This window comes from Lissotriton helveticus, chromosome 3_1 (assembly GCF_964261635.1).
Source record: "Lissotriton helveticus chromosome 3_1, aLisHel1.1, whole genome shotgun sequence".
Classification (NCBI taxonomy): Eukaryota; Metazoa; Chordata; class Amphibia; order Caudata; family Salamandridae; genus Lissotriton; species Lissotriton helveticus.
The window spans coordinates 592,956,134-592,972,068 of NC_136061.1; the positions used below are offsets into that span (position 1 = coordinate 592,956,134).

At 43.0% G+C, this 15,935-nt stretch overlaps 1 protein-coding gene across 8 annotated transcripts in view; it reads right to left on the reverse strand.

The window, feature by feature from the left end:
- KANSL1L (KAT8 regulatory NSL complex subunit 1 like) overlaps positions 1–15,935 on the reverse strand; it is a 3,925,143-nt gene that overhangs the window by 2,653,377 nt on the left and 1,255,831 nt on the right. The gene's annotated exons all lie outside the window — the stretch shown is intronic.

Below are 15,935 nucleotides of genomic sequence, written 5' to 3' on the forward strand. Positions count from 1 at the left end.
ATCAGTGTCCCATGTAATCCCCATAGTATCAAATGAGTAACATCGTATCAGGTCTTTGTACATTTCGGCTACCAAGAAGGCAACACTGGTATAAGTTCTCGACGGTAAACCTGCCTCACATACACCGCTTTTAAGGTCATTTGGCAATGTGGCCGACTTCGCTGCTCGGGCCAGGCCTGAACTCCGGGCCCTCACTTACGAACATGGGCTGGCAGCTCGTGTTGGCATCAAACCAATATACAGTAGATAAGATACAGTAGATAATATTAAATGCCCATTCCGATATCGCAGGCAAGCTTGGTTCGCTGCAGACTTGGAGGGGACGATGGGGAATTCGGTAGACGTCAATGTAAGCTGGTCAGAGGCAATAACTGCTAAAGCCCGGCGCACGGAACCTGACAAGCAATTACGCCATAGATGAAATAATTGTGCTTTAAGATCGGGTTTAGTGTGTTATTGTCCCGCCTGCCTTACGGGGGGACAGATACATTTACCGACACCGCGCGCCAGTTTACATGCCCGTAAATTACATGGTCCTAAACCGCGCCCGTTCAAGATTTTTTTTCCCCCTCAAGATGTGGCGCATCAAGCAGGTTTCGTGCCTTCTGCGCAAACAAGTGCTTTGTTGGAGTTTGATAAATGCAGCGATGGCGGTACAAGCTGGTACATCGATGAAGGCCAAGTCGTTCGTGAGGGCATCTCACGCAGTTCATATGTGCAATGACATCCCCTGATAGTGAATTATGGCAAATCTATTGCAACCTAGTCCACTACATCACCGCGTTATATCCGCCGCCATTCGATGCTGAACAACAGCCGTTCCCACCCTTTGTGCCGCCAAGTCCCCGGGCTATACCGCGCACGCTATCGACTGGGCCAGGTGGCCCTTTCCCCCTCACGGCCCGGTCGGGGAATATCCACTCCCTTCCCTACGAAACCCAGGCTCGGCGGGTCAAAATATAGCCACGCCTCGTGCACTCCCTTCCCCGCACGACCCCGAAATCCTAAAGGCTATCGCGCCGATATCGCGGCTACAGCTCACCCCCCCCGTGGTCGCCAACCACTGCACTGAGGCCCCGTGCAACCTGGTCATGCCCAGGGACGGGGCCGGGGGGGGAGGTGAGAAGCAGCACATACCTTGAACCGACGAGGTCACGACGACGAACCGCGAACAGCACAGCGCAGAGCAGCCAGGAACGCGACGGCAGGAAAGACCGAGCCTCGCTGCCACGCTAACTTTAAACCCCTTAGGGCCGCCCCTCCCACCCGGTGACCCACGCCCATTGGACGCGCATGAAAGGGGGCGGCCAGGGGGTGACGTGCACCGTTTTGCTCGCGCGGGATGTGGGACTAAGATGCTGTCTCGCTTAGCTCCCCTTCGTGTCGCGCGGCCAGCGGCATTCTCACACTTCTAGGGGCTAGCTTTAATACGTGGGAAATAACACCGCGCGGTACAGCCGTGGACTGTTCTAACAAGGGCAGCGCAGGTGGTTCTCATAGGGCCTTTTACCAAGTCCCTCCTCGCCTCTGGTTCGAATGAACTCACCCAGGATTCACCCCTGCCAAACTGCCCTTGTCTGAGCGGTGGAGTGAATGCCACGCCAAATGCGTGAAAAGCACGCAGTGCTACATATCAGAAGGGAGGTGGGGCACGAAAGACGCTAATGTGCGTTTGTTATGACGGAAACAGCTGATGTTCAGAGTTTGAGGCACAGTGAATGCGTGTTAGTCTCGAGGACATCCACGCTAGAGGACACTCCTGCCCCCTTATCCACACACCCCTCCCCCATCAGGTGTGCTCCCCAGCGCAAGCTGCCTCACCAAGGATGAAACTCCAGTCATCTGCACACACTGAAATACGGTCAGAAGAGATTGCCGCATGTGCCCCTGGCCTATGGTCGAACTCTGGGTGAAACAGACTGCCCGTGGACTTTCCTTCAAGAACGGATGACGGTGCGCAGCTAATACAAACAAGGGGGTATCCATATTCAGCCCTACAGAGTTCATGCACCGGCATGCTGGCACCAGACCTTGTGTCAGTATTAATGCAACTTTGGTTGCCCAGAAGGCACAGCGCTTACAACAAAACCTGCAACCTCTGATCCATGAGTGACAACAACAGTTATAAACGTTAGTTTACCACGCCTAAGAGTCTTAACTAGTAGTGTCATCAAGTGGCATCGCCAGCTTTGCTGGAAAATAACTGCAATCCTATAGAATTATTTTTAAAAAATCATCTGTTTATTTTGCTTAATCATCTTTGTCCATTACTAAAGCATTGCCCTTATGTCAAAAGTTATAAATACCAACACATATTCTATTTGAATTAGTCAATGGGAAAGACCTAAGTGTCTGTTATTTTTTCAACACTTTTCAAACAAGCATTGGCATAGCCAATAGGTCTCGCTTTTGGGACCTTATAAGTATTTAGTTATGCAGCACAATATCCTTGGTGCAACAAAATCAACTGTTGCATGGCTAAACACTTATATGGTCCAAAATCGAGACCTATTGGCTATGCCAATGCTTGTTTCCCTTGGCAAAACATAAAAATAATGGGAAAAAAAGAAAATCTGTATTTATTTAATTTTCCTTATTCTCTCGTGTGTCGACTTACCCCCCTCTCATACCACGCTTATCTGCACGGACAGCCGCTGCCTGTGAGTGACAAAGTCCAAAAAAAGGCTCCCAGCCTGCCACCGCAGCCTGGAGGAGCAATTTTATAACTGCTAGTTTTACTTTGCCATTTAAACCAATGGCAAGCCCCGACTTCCCCAAACACTATATACAAGTCTGCGCTAAGGTAAGCCTATGGAGGCCTAAGGCAGGGACCTGTATATTATTAAGTTGGATGAATACTTTTAAAAGGTCCTAACAGGAAAACTTCCAAATTGTCTTTTTTGCTGTGTAAAAGTTAATAGCCCCTTTGACTAACACAGAATTACCGTCTGACCTCTCAGTCCGGCTAACTGCTGAATGGGACTACTAAAATGAGTACTTCAAGGTATCACATTAATTGCGGTATTAAATCCAGCTTGATGCCCAAGTCAAATTTAATGTCACTTTTAAGGAGAGGCAACATTTAGAAAGATGTCACTCTGTTGCCCAGTATGTACAGTGGCACTGCACTGTAGCTGTCCACCAGACAGCCTGCTGGCCTCCAGGGGAGTCGTGTGAACGACTGCCAGGCTCAGGAACAAAAGAAGCCTGCTACAGAGGGAGATGTTACCTCCCCTTTGCAGGAAGTCACTCAGAGTGTTGGCCTAAAAGGCGAGCTTCAAAGGTGAAGCCACATTTAGTAGGTACATGGCATTCACTTGTTAAGGGAGACAAACTGGTGACAGGAACAGAGATGAAAAAAAGTGGCCAAACTATTTTTTTCCCAAGGGCATGTAGCCCACAGGTAGCCACACATCTAGGGTGGGCCACCAAGCTCCTAACATCCAAGGAAGGGTTCAATCATTTATAAAATGGGCGGAAGAGTGCACTCTGGGATTGCTAGATGCCACACATAGCTTAAAGTCCTCACAGTGCAGGAAGAATTATGGTAGCCCATTGGCTACTGACCACGTCATCCCTCCAGGGCACTTTCAGGGTATAAATATGGCACCCCTGGAAGCCTGAACCTCAGTTTAAGATGGAACTGGAGAAAGAACCCAAGGCGGCCAGCCCTTCTGACCCCTGGACTTAGCAAAGAGAGGCTACACCAACTGCTGGACTGCACCTGCCGCACCTTGGGCTAGCAAAAAGAGGAATGTGCCTGTGGATCTTGGCTTGTGGAAAAATTGCTCCTGAGTCCCAAACCAAACAGATGACTCCAAGGATCAGTCGGCTGATCCCCTGAATCCAGCACCAAGGCCATCTTACCCACTCCAGCAAGTCAGGAGCCACATTCTTTGAATCACCGTCAATGGGCAACCCAGTGAGATTCATCCTTGACAGTCAAAAGTTGCACCAGAGTCTGCTGGACTATGGAGTATCATCTGGTCACTAAAGAAGGACACCAGCCTTCAACAAAGTATACAGCTGGACACGCTGTGTGCGGAGATCAGTAGCCCAGCCGCGTCTAGCCTTCTACTGGCTCAAAGAGGACTTTGAGAGACACGAGCTCTGAGGCCAGAGTCGCCCCACCTTATCCGTGGAACAAGGAATAACTGCATGGACACCCACTGTCAACCGCACAGCACCCAAAGCATCTTTCAGCATCCTGCATCCTCAGCAACAGGACCACTACACTAAAGTGTATGGCAGTCTTGATGTGACAGTCCAGTTACTCCTTATTGCCCCCCTGACCTCCCTGTTGGAATTGGTTGTCACCCTCAGGCCGGAGTAGCCAAAAACAACTCTTTCAATCTTTTCAAAAGTTTCTAAACAATAAGTTTCCCAGTGCTTGTTTGCACTTGGACTAAATAGGTGAGATTTACGCTTTACTTTACAATCTATATCTCTGGAACGCTCCGTTGGATTTTGCTCATCTTAGTGTCTAAGAATTCTGAAAAATATAATATATTTAAAAAAAAATGGTGTTATATTTCTTTTGTGTTGCGTGAATTTCTTATTTTGTTGTTTGGTGCTCCTAACTGCTTCACACTAGTTGTTAAAGTCTTTCTGCTACAAGCCACCACTGCCCAGAGTCAAGCTAAAAGTTTTACAAATGAGCCTGACAGGACTCAAGACAATTTTGCGAGTGTATTACACAGTAAGGTCGCACAACCATACCTTATAATACATCACAATTGTCACACTGCAATTTTTTTTGGTTTGTAAATTTTGTTATTTCAACTTGCCAGTTATTTTCATAGTTGGGCTTAATTGAAGGTTTTATTTTTATTTTTTATGAAACTTGTTTTTCAGAGTACGTGGTTTGTATTTATATTGAACAGTAATCCGGGGATCAGACACTTGTAGGCTTTATTGGCACAAAAGAGAATTGGCCGGTGCTTAACTTGTAAAAAAAAAAAGAGGGCTCGAGCCCAGGGCTCTCCTCAGAAATCAGCAGATGGTGCAATTGAATGCCTGCACACCGATTGACCAAGGCTGGACAGTCCTAAATGCAACTCCTACTTCTTTAATCCACTACCAGACACTCCGTGTCTGAAGATCTCACTCTTGCAGGACCCTGCTTTCTCCTTTTGTGATGTTTTTTCTTTCTTTCTTTCTCTGTCTTTCTGATTCGTCTATTTTTTCCCTCGCTTGCTCTCTGTATATTTCTGATGCTTTTAAATGAGTGTTGGTTCGCAAACATTAGTGAGGCCCAAATTAAGAATTGGAGAAGTCTATGGTGCAGAAGTAACCACTAATTATCATTCATGCAATTTTCTCTGATATGTATAAAACAGTAGATTAGAATAGTGAACCGAACATCAATCCATGACTTGGGGAGAACATAATAAATAGTTTTAAAAAACATATCTCTTGACTTCAGTCAGACTCAATATAGAGGTTAGATGGAAGATTGTCAAGTTAACAATACCATCTAAAAAACCCTTCGACAGGAAAGCGATGAAGAAACGTTCAGAGAGTTACAGTGACTAGAGCTTTAATCTCACTACCTGAGACCTCATTTAAGCATGGGCATGAAAGGGGAATCCAAGCATTCAGAGACTGAAGTGTTGAGGTGTAATGGAGACGGCCTTCTGGCAATGGAAAAAACATCCATAATTTCCTCTATGAAATATTTGATAGCTGAAAAAGAATGACTGAGATTAGCAATTTCCGAATGCAGACAAATGCACTGTAGTAGAAGAAGAAAACTTAAGGCAGTTTGATCGAGTCTAGACCTTCGGATAACCTCATGATACTGAAGCCTATGAGCACAACACAAAGACAGCTCATCAGATGAGCTAAAGCAAAGTATTATACAAATCCCATCAATGAAGCCGCCAACAGAAGCAGAACACTTTTCAAAACAAACAAGTATTGCATCAACCATTGCCAGACTCACCTACTCTTCACTCCACACAAATAATCAATGTCATCAACCTCTTGTTGAGTAGAAAATACAGAAGATCCACGTTAACAAAGCAAGCCTTCTTCATCTCTTGCACACACCCCTTCCCAAAGAATCTCTTGTTAGATTGCGTACTAAGCCCCATCTCTCACAGAGACTTACAACTCAAACACCTTACCTATAAAGATGACGTCTTACCCTTGTCCTTTATCAAAGCTCTCTTGGGATGCTCTCTCACCTCTATTTGGTGTGCAGACAGAATAACCAATTTTTTATATCGACTGGTAGGAATATTGAGTCATAAATGTCGTGAGTGAGAAATATCGACAGCAAGAATATTGTGGTCAAGAATACTGATTTAAGGTAAGTAATATCGATTTTAAAAATATCGAAGTGTTTAATATCATTTGAAAAAATATAGTTGTTGAAAATATCGATTTTTAATTAATGTTATTATTTTAGCATATGTTTTTAATTTTATATGATGTATTTTTTTGATTAAAAATTGTTTCTATTTTGCAATATATGTGTTACATTTTTAGTAGTAAATAAGATTTGAACTTTGCGTTTTTTTAGTTCAGTAGCAGGTTGTGGGTATATAGGGGAATAGGGTGGGAAGTAATTTAATTATATTAAATTAATGATTATTTATTATTTAATATTTATTTAATTGAAATGTTATATTGTTACATGTGTAAAGTAATTTATTATTAATAATTAGTTCTTAATTAATATTAATTAATTGGTAATTATTGATAGGTGTGTGTTTTTGGGTTTATAGGGCTAAAGGGGGGGCAAGTATTTATTTGATTTATTATTTATTATTTGATAATTGATATTAAATAATGCAATTAAAAAATAATTATGGAGATTGTGTAATTCATTTTAGGTGTGTGTTGTGGTGTTTATATGGGTAAAGGGCGGGAAGTAATTTCTGATTATTTATTTAATATATAGTTGTTTATTAATGTTAATTATTTGGCATTTATTTTGTGTAATTGTTTTTTATGTGTTTTTTTCTTTTCAAAGGAGTAAAGGGTGGGTATTAAATACATTTTACTTACTTCGTAATTAGTTATTTAATAGTAATAGTTTTTAATTTTAAAATACGTTTTAATTGTGTAATTTATTATTTTAGAGTTTAATTTAGGTGTGTGTTGTGGGGATTATAGGGTTAAAGTGTGGGTAGTTAATTCATTTTTATTAGTTTTTTTTAAATTAATATTTTTCAATTGATAAATAATTATGTTAATTATGGAAGTACATTAAAAAATTTTTTATAAGCTTGTGATTTGTATGGTGTTATAGGGTAGGAAATAAAAATAAAATAAATACATGTTTGTTATGATTAACCCCATGCATTAGTGCTCATGTGTGTCGGGCGGCTCCGGTGCGTCCGACACCATGGCACAAGAAATCCTTCTGTTGCAGGCACAAGAGGGATTTAGTTTTCTCCCCCAAAGCCTTGGGAGCTGGGGAAGATCTTCCTCAGCTTCCGAGGGCCTCCCCTGGTTTCTAGGAAATGATGATCGGCACGCACATCGCGCTGACAGCATTTCATAGCAACCGAAACTGAAACGAGCCTTTAGGCTCACTTCAGTTTCAGTTTCACTTGTTATGTGCTCAGGGGGCAATTTCAGCCCGATAAGCAGGTAGAAAGACGGCGGAGGTATCATTGAAAAGGGGAGAATCTCCCCTTTCCAATGGTACCCCTCCCCAGTGGATCCCTGCTTGGGGATCGCCCTAGGAGGGTGATCCCCAAGCATGGATCCACCCACTAGACACCAGGGAGGGAGGATCGGCCCCATGGGTAAAGGCCTTTGCTCCTCCCAAACAAATTGGGCATATTCAGACTTTCTGCCCCTCCTTCCGGGGGGGTAGAAAGCCCACTAGACGCCAGGGATCTTTGTGCGGCAATTTGTATTAGGGTGGGGGTGCCCAAAATGGGCATGCCAATGCCTGCACCCCCTGCCAAAATTACAGCCTTTCTGCTGCCCCCCCACCCCGCCCCCCGGAGGGGGCAAAAAGCCCACGATACGCCAGGGATTTTTTTTAGATTTATTTAGAAACAACAAGGAAACCCAATTAGGTCAAACGGGACCTTGGGGATAATGTTATTTAGACAACAGTGGTCCCATTTCGAAGGAATACAAGGAGAATAAATATAGACACAGTCGTAGCTATATTAAGTTCCAGACTTGTTCAGCTGGACAGTGGTCTAATGTTTTTACTTGCGAAAATTAGAACGGAATGTTACACAACGGTTCACAATGTGGGGCACAAGCCTGTACCCGACTTACACATGTGCAACTGACATACAGTGACAACAAAGGAACAAGAGGGCTTGTAGGCACAAGCGTGAGGTTTGAGGTACCAGAGTTTGCACAATGTCATAGTACATCATAACATAATCTACACCTTTACATCAATAGTAAAAATACAGTTTTGTATAAGGTGTCATTGGGGTCGACGGCATTTCGATCTGTTAGCTAGATACACAGATCATCATCAGGACATAATTCTTATGCCTAATATTGGAGGCCTCTGATGCCTACAGGGAAAGGAGGTGGGAGGAATTGGGAGAAAATAAGGGATTTACATTTAAAAGCCATTTAGGTAGACACATACACAATAATGGGTGCAATACTCATTTCCATGCACATTATGTGCTTTACAGTGTCGTATTCAATTGGTAGTGAAGGCTATATTTAGTGAAGGACATATACACATTACTGGGTGCTAGACTAATTTCCATGCACAGTGTGTGCATTAAATTCGGGAAGTGAAGGCCATATAGAGAACCTTAGAGACATTTGCTGAGTGCTAAGACATTTCTCATGCACATTTATATTTACATTTCTCAGTGAAGGCACAGATGGCAGTTGGGTGAGCATCATGGTAGTCAAGCGGGCGTTGGTAGATTGCAGTGAGACACGGTGAATTCCGGGGGGCAGTGATTTATTGGCCAGAGTCCGAGACGGTGACTGTGTGGCTAACCGTGTTGGTGATCGGCGTAAAAATTGGCGCAACATGCGAGAGGCCGACATACGTGCTTAGGGTGGTTGAGAGAGTCACGAAGGTGAAGTGGGGGCGCTTACCGAGGTTCGGTCAGGTCCGGATTAACCTGGGACCAGACTGACAGGGAAGCGTGATAGTGATTCTGCGGTGAGGAAAGGGCCAGTTAGTGCGAGCGATACCGGGCCAAGGTATATGTGTGTACGGCTAATGGTGGTTCTTACCCCGATCTTGATTAATCCCGGGTTCCGCGTCAGCGCTATGAGCAGGCGGAGTCTTGAGTGCGTAATAGCACTAGGAGCTGCCCGTCGGCGTAGTAGCCTGGAGGGATGGAGGAGGGGGTTAACTACAGTGGATAGGAAGATGAGGGGCAGCGAGCTATCAATCTGGGTAGTAAAACTTACCGGGTACAGGGCAGGTGCAGCGGCGCAATCGTGGCGTCTGGCTGGAAGTCTCAGCGTGGGCAATGTATATTACAGTGGGAGCTGCCCAAAACGGGCAGGCCAATGCCCCCGCTGCCCCCCTGCAACAAGTACAGTAATTCTGCCCCCCAAGTAGCCCCCATTCTGCCAGCCCACTAGAAACCAGGGATTTTTGTTTGTATTCATGTAGGGGTGGGGGCTGCTCAAAATGGCCATTACAAACCCCCCCCCAGAGAAATTCCAGTCTTTCTGCCCCTCTTGGGGGCATAGCGTGGTAACCCCCTCTCAAACTCCCCCTAGGGTGGCAGAAAGCCCAATAGGCACAGACTTGTTTTTAGCAATGTGCCTACCTGTGGATTTTGGGCTCTAGCACAGCAGACACTTAGGGAAACCTAGCAAAAGTGTACATTTTTGAAAACTAGACGCCAAGGGGAATCCAGGATGGGATGACTTGTGTGCCTCTCACCAGGTTCTTTACCCAGAATCCTTTGCAAACCTCAAACTTAGTTAAAAAACTAATGTTCCTCACATTTCTGTGATGGGAAGTTCTGGGATCACTGGGGATTCAGAACCACCATGCATTCCTCAAAGTCTTCAGAGAAAAATGGGTTCGGTGGCCATCTTGGGAAACCTACCAAACCCACACATTTCTGAAAACTAAGAACCTGGAGTCCAGCGAGGTTTGGCTTGAGTGGGTCTCCCAAAGTTTTCCTACCCAGATTCCCCTGCTAACCACAAATTTAGTTGCAAAAGTTAATAGCCCCTTTGACTAACACAGAATTACCGTCTGACCTCTTAGTCCGGCTAACTGCTGAATGGGACTACTAAAATGAGTACTTCAAGGTATCACATTAATTGCGGTATTAAATCCAGCTTGATGCCCAAGTCAAATTTAATGTCACTTTTAAGGAGAGGCAACATTTAGAAAGATGTCACTCTGTTGCCCAGTATGTACAGTGGCACTGCACTGTAGCTGTCCACCAGACAGCCTGCTGGCCTCCAGGGGAGTAGTGTGAACGACTGCCAGGCTCAGGAACAAAAGAAGCCTGCTACAGAGGGAGATGTTACCTCCCCTTTGCAGGAAGTCACTCAGAGTGTTGGCCTAAAAGGCGAGCTTCAAAGGTGAAGCCACATTTAGTAGGTACATGGCATTCACTTGTTAAGGGAGACAAACTGGTGACAGGAACAGAGATGAAAAAAAGTGGCCAAACTGTTTTTTTCCCAAGGGCATGTAGCCCACAGGTAGCCACACATCTAGGGTGGGCCACCAAGCTCCTAACATCCAAGGAAGGGTTCAATCATTTATAAAATGGGCGGAAGAGTGCACTCTGGGATTGCTAGATGCCACACATAGCTTGAAGTCCTCACAGTGCAGGAAGAATTATGGTAGCCCATTGGCTACTGACCACGTCATCCCTCCAGGGCACTTTGAGGGCATAAATATGGCACCCCTGGAAGCCTGAACCTCAGTTTAAGATGGAACTGGAGAAAGAACCCAAGGCGGCCAGCCCTTCTGACCCCTGGACTTAGCAAAGAGAGGCTACACCAACTGCTGGACTGCACCTGCCGCACCTTGGGCTAGCAAAAAGAGGAATGTGCCTGTGGATCCTGGCTTGTGGAAAAATTGCTCCTGAGCCCCAAACCAAACAGATGACTCCAAGGATCAGTCGGCTGATCCCCTGAATCCAGCACCAAGGCCATCTTACCCACTCCAGCAAGTCAGTAGCCACATTCTTTGAATCACCGTCAATGGGCAACCCAGTGAGATTCATCCTTGACAGTCAAAAGTTGCACCAGAGTCTGCTGGACCATGGAGTATCATCTGGTCACTAAAGAAGGACACCAGCCTTCAACAAAGTATATAGCTGGACACGCTGTGTGCGGAGATCAGTAGCCCAGCCGCGTCTAGCCTTCTACTGGCTCAAAGAGGACTTTGAGAGACACGAGCTCTGAGGCCAGAGTCGGTCCACCTTATCCGTGGAACGAGGAATAACTGCATGGACACCCACTGTCAACCGCACAGCACCCAAAGCATCTTTTAGCATCCTGCATCCTCAGCATCAGGACCACTACACTAAAGTGTATGGCAGTCTTGATGTGACAGTCCAGTTACTCCTTATTGCCCCCCTGACCTCCCTGTTGGAATTGGTTGTCACCCTCAGGCCGGAGTAGCCAAAAACAACTCTTTCAATCTTTTCAAAAGTTTCTAAACAATAAGTTTCCCAGTGCTTGTTTGCACTTGGACTAAATAGGTGAGATTTACGCTTTACTTTACAATCTATATCTCTGGAACGCTCCTTTGGATTTTGCTCATCTTAGTGTCTAAGAATTCTGAAAAATATAATATATTTTTAAAAAAATGGTGTTATATTTCTTTTGTGTTGCGTGAATTTCTTATTTTGTTGTTTGGTGCTCCTAACTGCTTCACACTAGTTGTTAAAGTCTTTCTGCTACAAGCCACCACTGCCCAGAGTCAAGCTAAAAGTTTTACAAATGAGCCTGACAGGACTCAAGACAATTTTGCGAGTGTATTACACAGTAAGGTCGCACAACCATACCTTATAATACATCACAATTGTCACACTGCAATTTTTTTTTGTTTGTAAATTTTGTTATTTCAACTTGCCAGTTATTTTCATAGTTGGGCTTAATTGAAGGTTTTATTTTTATTTTTTATGAAACTTGTTTTTCAGAGTACGTGGTTTGTATTTATATTGAACAATAATCCGGGGATCAGACACTTGTAGGCTTTATTGGCACAAAAGAGAATTGGCCGGTGCTTACCTTGTAAAAAAAAAGAGGGCTCGAGCCCAGGGCTCTCCTCAGAAATCAGCAGATGGTGCAATTGAATGCCTGCACACCGATTGACCAAGGCTGGACAGTCCTAAATGCAACTCCTACTTCTTTAATCCACTACCAGACACTCCGTGTCTGAAGATCTCACTCTTGCAGGACCCTGCTTTCTCCTTTTGTGATGTTTTTTCTTTCTTTCTTTCTCTGTCTTTCTGATTCGTCTATTTTTTCCCTCGCTTGCTCTCTGTATATTTCTGATGCTTTTAAATGAGTGTTGGTTCGCAAACATTAGTGAGGCCCAAATTAAGAATTGGAGAAGTCTATGGTGCAGAAGTAACCACTAATTATCATTCATGCAATTTTCTCTGATATGTATAAAACAGTAGATTAGAATAGTGAACCGAACATCAATCCATGACTTGGGGAGAACATAATAAATAGTTTAAAAAAACATATCTCTTGACTTCAGTCAGACTCAATATAGAGGTTAGATGGTAGATTGTCAAGTTAACAATACCATCTAAAAAACCTTTAGACAGGAAAGCGATGAAGAAACGTTCAGAGAGTTACAGTGACTAGAGCTTTAATCTCACTACCTGAGACCTCATTTAAGCATGGGCTTGAAAGGGGAATCCAAGCATTCAGAGACTGAAGTGTTGAGGTGTAATGGAGACGGCCTTCTGGCAATGGAAAAAACATCCATAATTTCCTCTATGAAATATTTGATAGCTGAAAAAGAATGACTGAGATTAGCAATTTCCGAATGCAGACAAATGCACTGTAGTAGAAGAAGAAAACTTAAGGCAGTTTGATCGAGTATAGACCTTCGGATAACCTCATGATACTGAAGCCTATGAGCACAACACAAAGACAGCTCATCAGATGAGCTAAAGCAAAGTATTATACAAATCCCATCAATGAAGCCGCCAACAGAAGCAGAACACTTTTCAAAACAAACAAGTATTGCATCAACCATTGCCAGACTCACCTACTCTTCACTCCACACAAATAATCAATGTCATCAACCTCTTGTTGAGTAGAAAATACAGAAGATCCACGTTAACAAAGCAAGCCTTCTTCATCTCTTGCACACACCCCTTCCCAAAGAATCTCTTGTTAGATTGCGTACTAAGCCCCATCTCTCACAGAGACTTACAACTCAAACACCTTAACTATAAAGATGACGTCTTACCCTTGTCCTTTATCAAAGCTCTCTTGGGATGCTCTGTCACCTCTATTTGGTGTGCAGACAGAATAACCAATTTTTTATATCGACTGGTAGGAATATTGAGTCATAAATGTCGTGAGTGAGAAATATCGACAGCAAGAATATTGTGGTCAAGAATACTGATTTAAGGTAAGTAATATCGATTTTAAAAATATCGAAGTGTTTAATATCATTTGAAAAAATATAGTTGTTGAAAATATCGATTTTTAATTAATGTTATTATTTTAGCATATGTTTTTAATTTTATATGATGTATTGTTTTGATTAAAAATTGTTTATATTTTGCAATATATGTGTTACATTTTTAGTAGTAAATAAGATTTGAACTTTGCGTTTTTTTAGTTCAGTAGCAGGTTGTGGGTATATAGGGGAATAGGGTGGGAAGTAATTTAATTATATTAAATTAATGATTATTTATTATTTAATATTTATTTAATTGAAATGTTATATTGTTACATGTGTAAAGTAATTTATTATTAATAATTAGTTCTTAATTAATATTAATTAATTGGTAATTATTGATAGGTGTGTGTTTTTGGGTTTATAGGGCTAAAGGGGGGGCAAGTATTTATTTGATTTATTATTTATTATTTGATAATTGATATTAAATAATGCAATAAAAAAATAATTATGGAGATTGTGTAATTCATTTTAGGTGTGTGTTGTGGTGTTTATATGGGTAAAGGGCAGGAAGTAATTTTTGATTATTTATTTAATATATAGTTGTTTATTAATGTTAATTATTTGGCATTTATTTTGTGTAATTGTTTTTTATGTGGTTTTTTTCTTTTCAAAGGAGTAAAGGGTGGGTATTAAATACATTTTACTTACTTCGTAATTAGTTATTTAATAGTAATAGTTTTTAATTTTAAAATACGTTTTAATTGTGTAATTTATTATTTTAGAGTTTAATTTAGGGGTGTTTTGTGGGGATTATAGGGTTAAAGTGTGGGTAGTTCATTCATTTTTATTATTTTTTTTTAAATTAATATTTTTCAATTGATAAATAATTATGTTAATTATGGAAGTACATTAAAAAAAAAATTATAAGCTTGTGATTTGTATGGTGTTATAGGGTAGGAAATAAAAATAAAATAAATACATGTTTGTTATGATTAACCCCATGCATTAGTGCTCATGTGTGTCGGGCGGCTCCGGTGCGTCCGACACCATGGCACAGGAAATCCTTCTGTTGCAGGCACAAGAGGGATTTTGTTTTCTCCCCCAAAGCCTTGGGAGCTGGGGAAGATCTTCCTCAGCTTCCGAGGGCCTCCCCTGGTTTCTAGGAAATGATGATCGTCACGCACATCGCGCTGACAGCATTTCATAGCAACCGAAACTGAAACGAGCCTTTAGGCTCACTTCAGTTTCAGTTTCACTTGTTATGTGCTCAGGGGGCAATTTCAGCCCGATAAGCAGGTAGAAAGACGGCGGAGGTATCATTGAAAAGGGGAGAATCTCCCCTTTCCAACGGTACCCCTCCCCAGTGGATCCCTGCTTGGGGATCGCCCCAGGAGGGTGATCCCCAAGCATGGATCCACCCACTAGACACCAGGGAGGGAGGATCGGCCCCATGGGTAAAGGCCTTTGCTCCTCCCAAACAAATTGGGCATATTCAGACTTTCGGCCCCCCCCTTCCGGGGGGGTAGAAAGCCCACTAGACGCCAGGGATCTTTGTGCGGCAATTTGTATTAGGGTGGGGGTGCCCAAAATGGGCATGCCAATGCCTGCACCCCCTGCCAAAATTACAGCCTTTCTGCTCCCCCCCCACCCCGCCCCCCGGAGGGGGCAAAAAGCCCACGATACGCCAGGGATTTTTTTTAGATTTATTTAGAAACAACAAGGAAACCCAATTAGGTCAAACGGGACCTTGGGGATAATGTTATTTAGACAACAGTGGTCCCATTTCGAAGGAATACAAGGAGAATAAATATAGACACAGTCGTAGCTATATTAAGTTCCAGACTTGTTCAGCTGGACAGTGGTCTAATGTTTTTACTTGCGAAAATTAGAACGGAATGTTACACAACGGTTCACAATGTGGGGCACAAGCCTGTACCCGACTTACACATGTGCAACTGACATACAGTGACAACAAAGGAACAAGAGGGCTTGTAGGCACAAGCGTGAGGTTTGAGGTACCAGAGTTTGCACAATGTCATAGTACATCATAACATAATCTACACCTTTACATCAATAGTAAAAATACAGTTTTGTATAAGGTGTCATTGGGGTCGACGGCGTTTCGATCTGTTAGCTAGATACACAGATCATCATCAGGACATAATTCTTATGCCTAATATTGGAGGCCTCTGATGCCTACAGGGAAAGGAGGTGGGAGGAATTGGGAGAAAATAAGGGATTTACATTTAAAAGCCATTCAGGTAGACACATACACAATAATGGGTGCAATACTCATTTCCATGCACATTATGTGCTTTACAGTGTCGTATTCAATTGGTAGTGAAGGCTATATTTAGTGAAGGACATATACACATTACTGGGTGCTAGACTAATTTCCATGCAC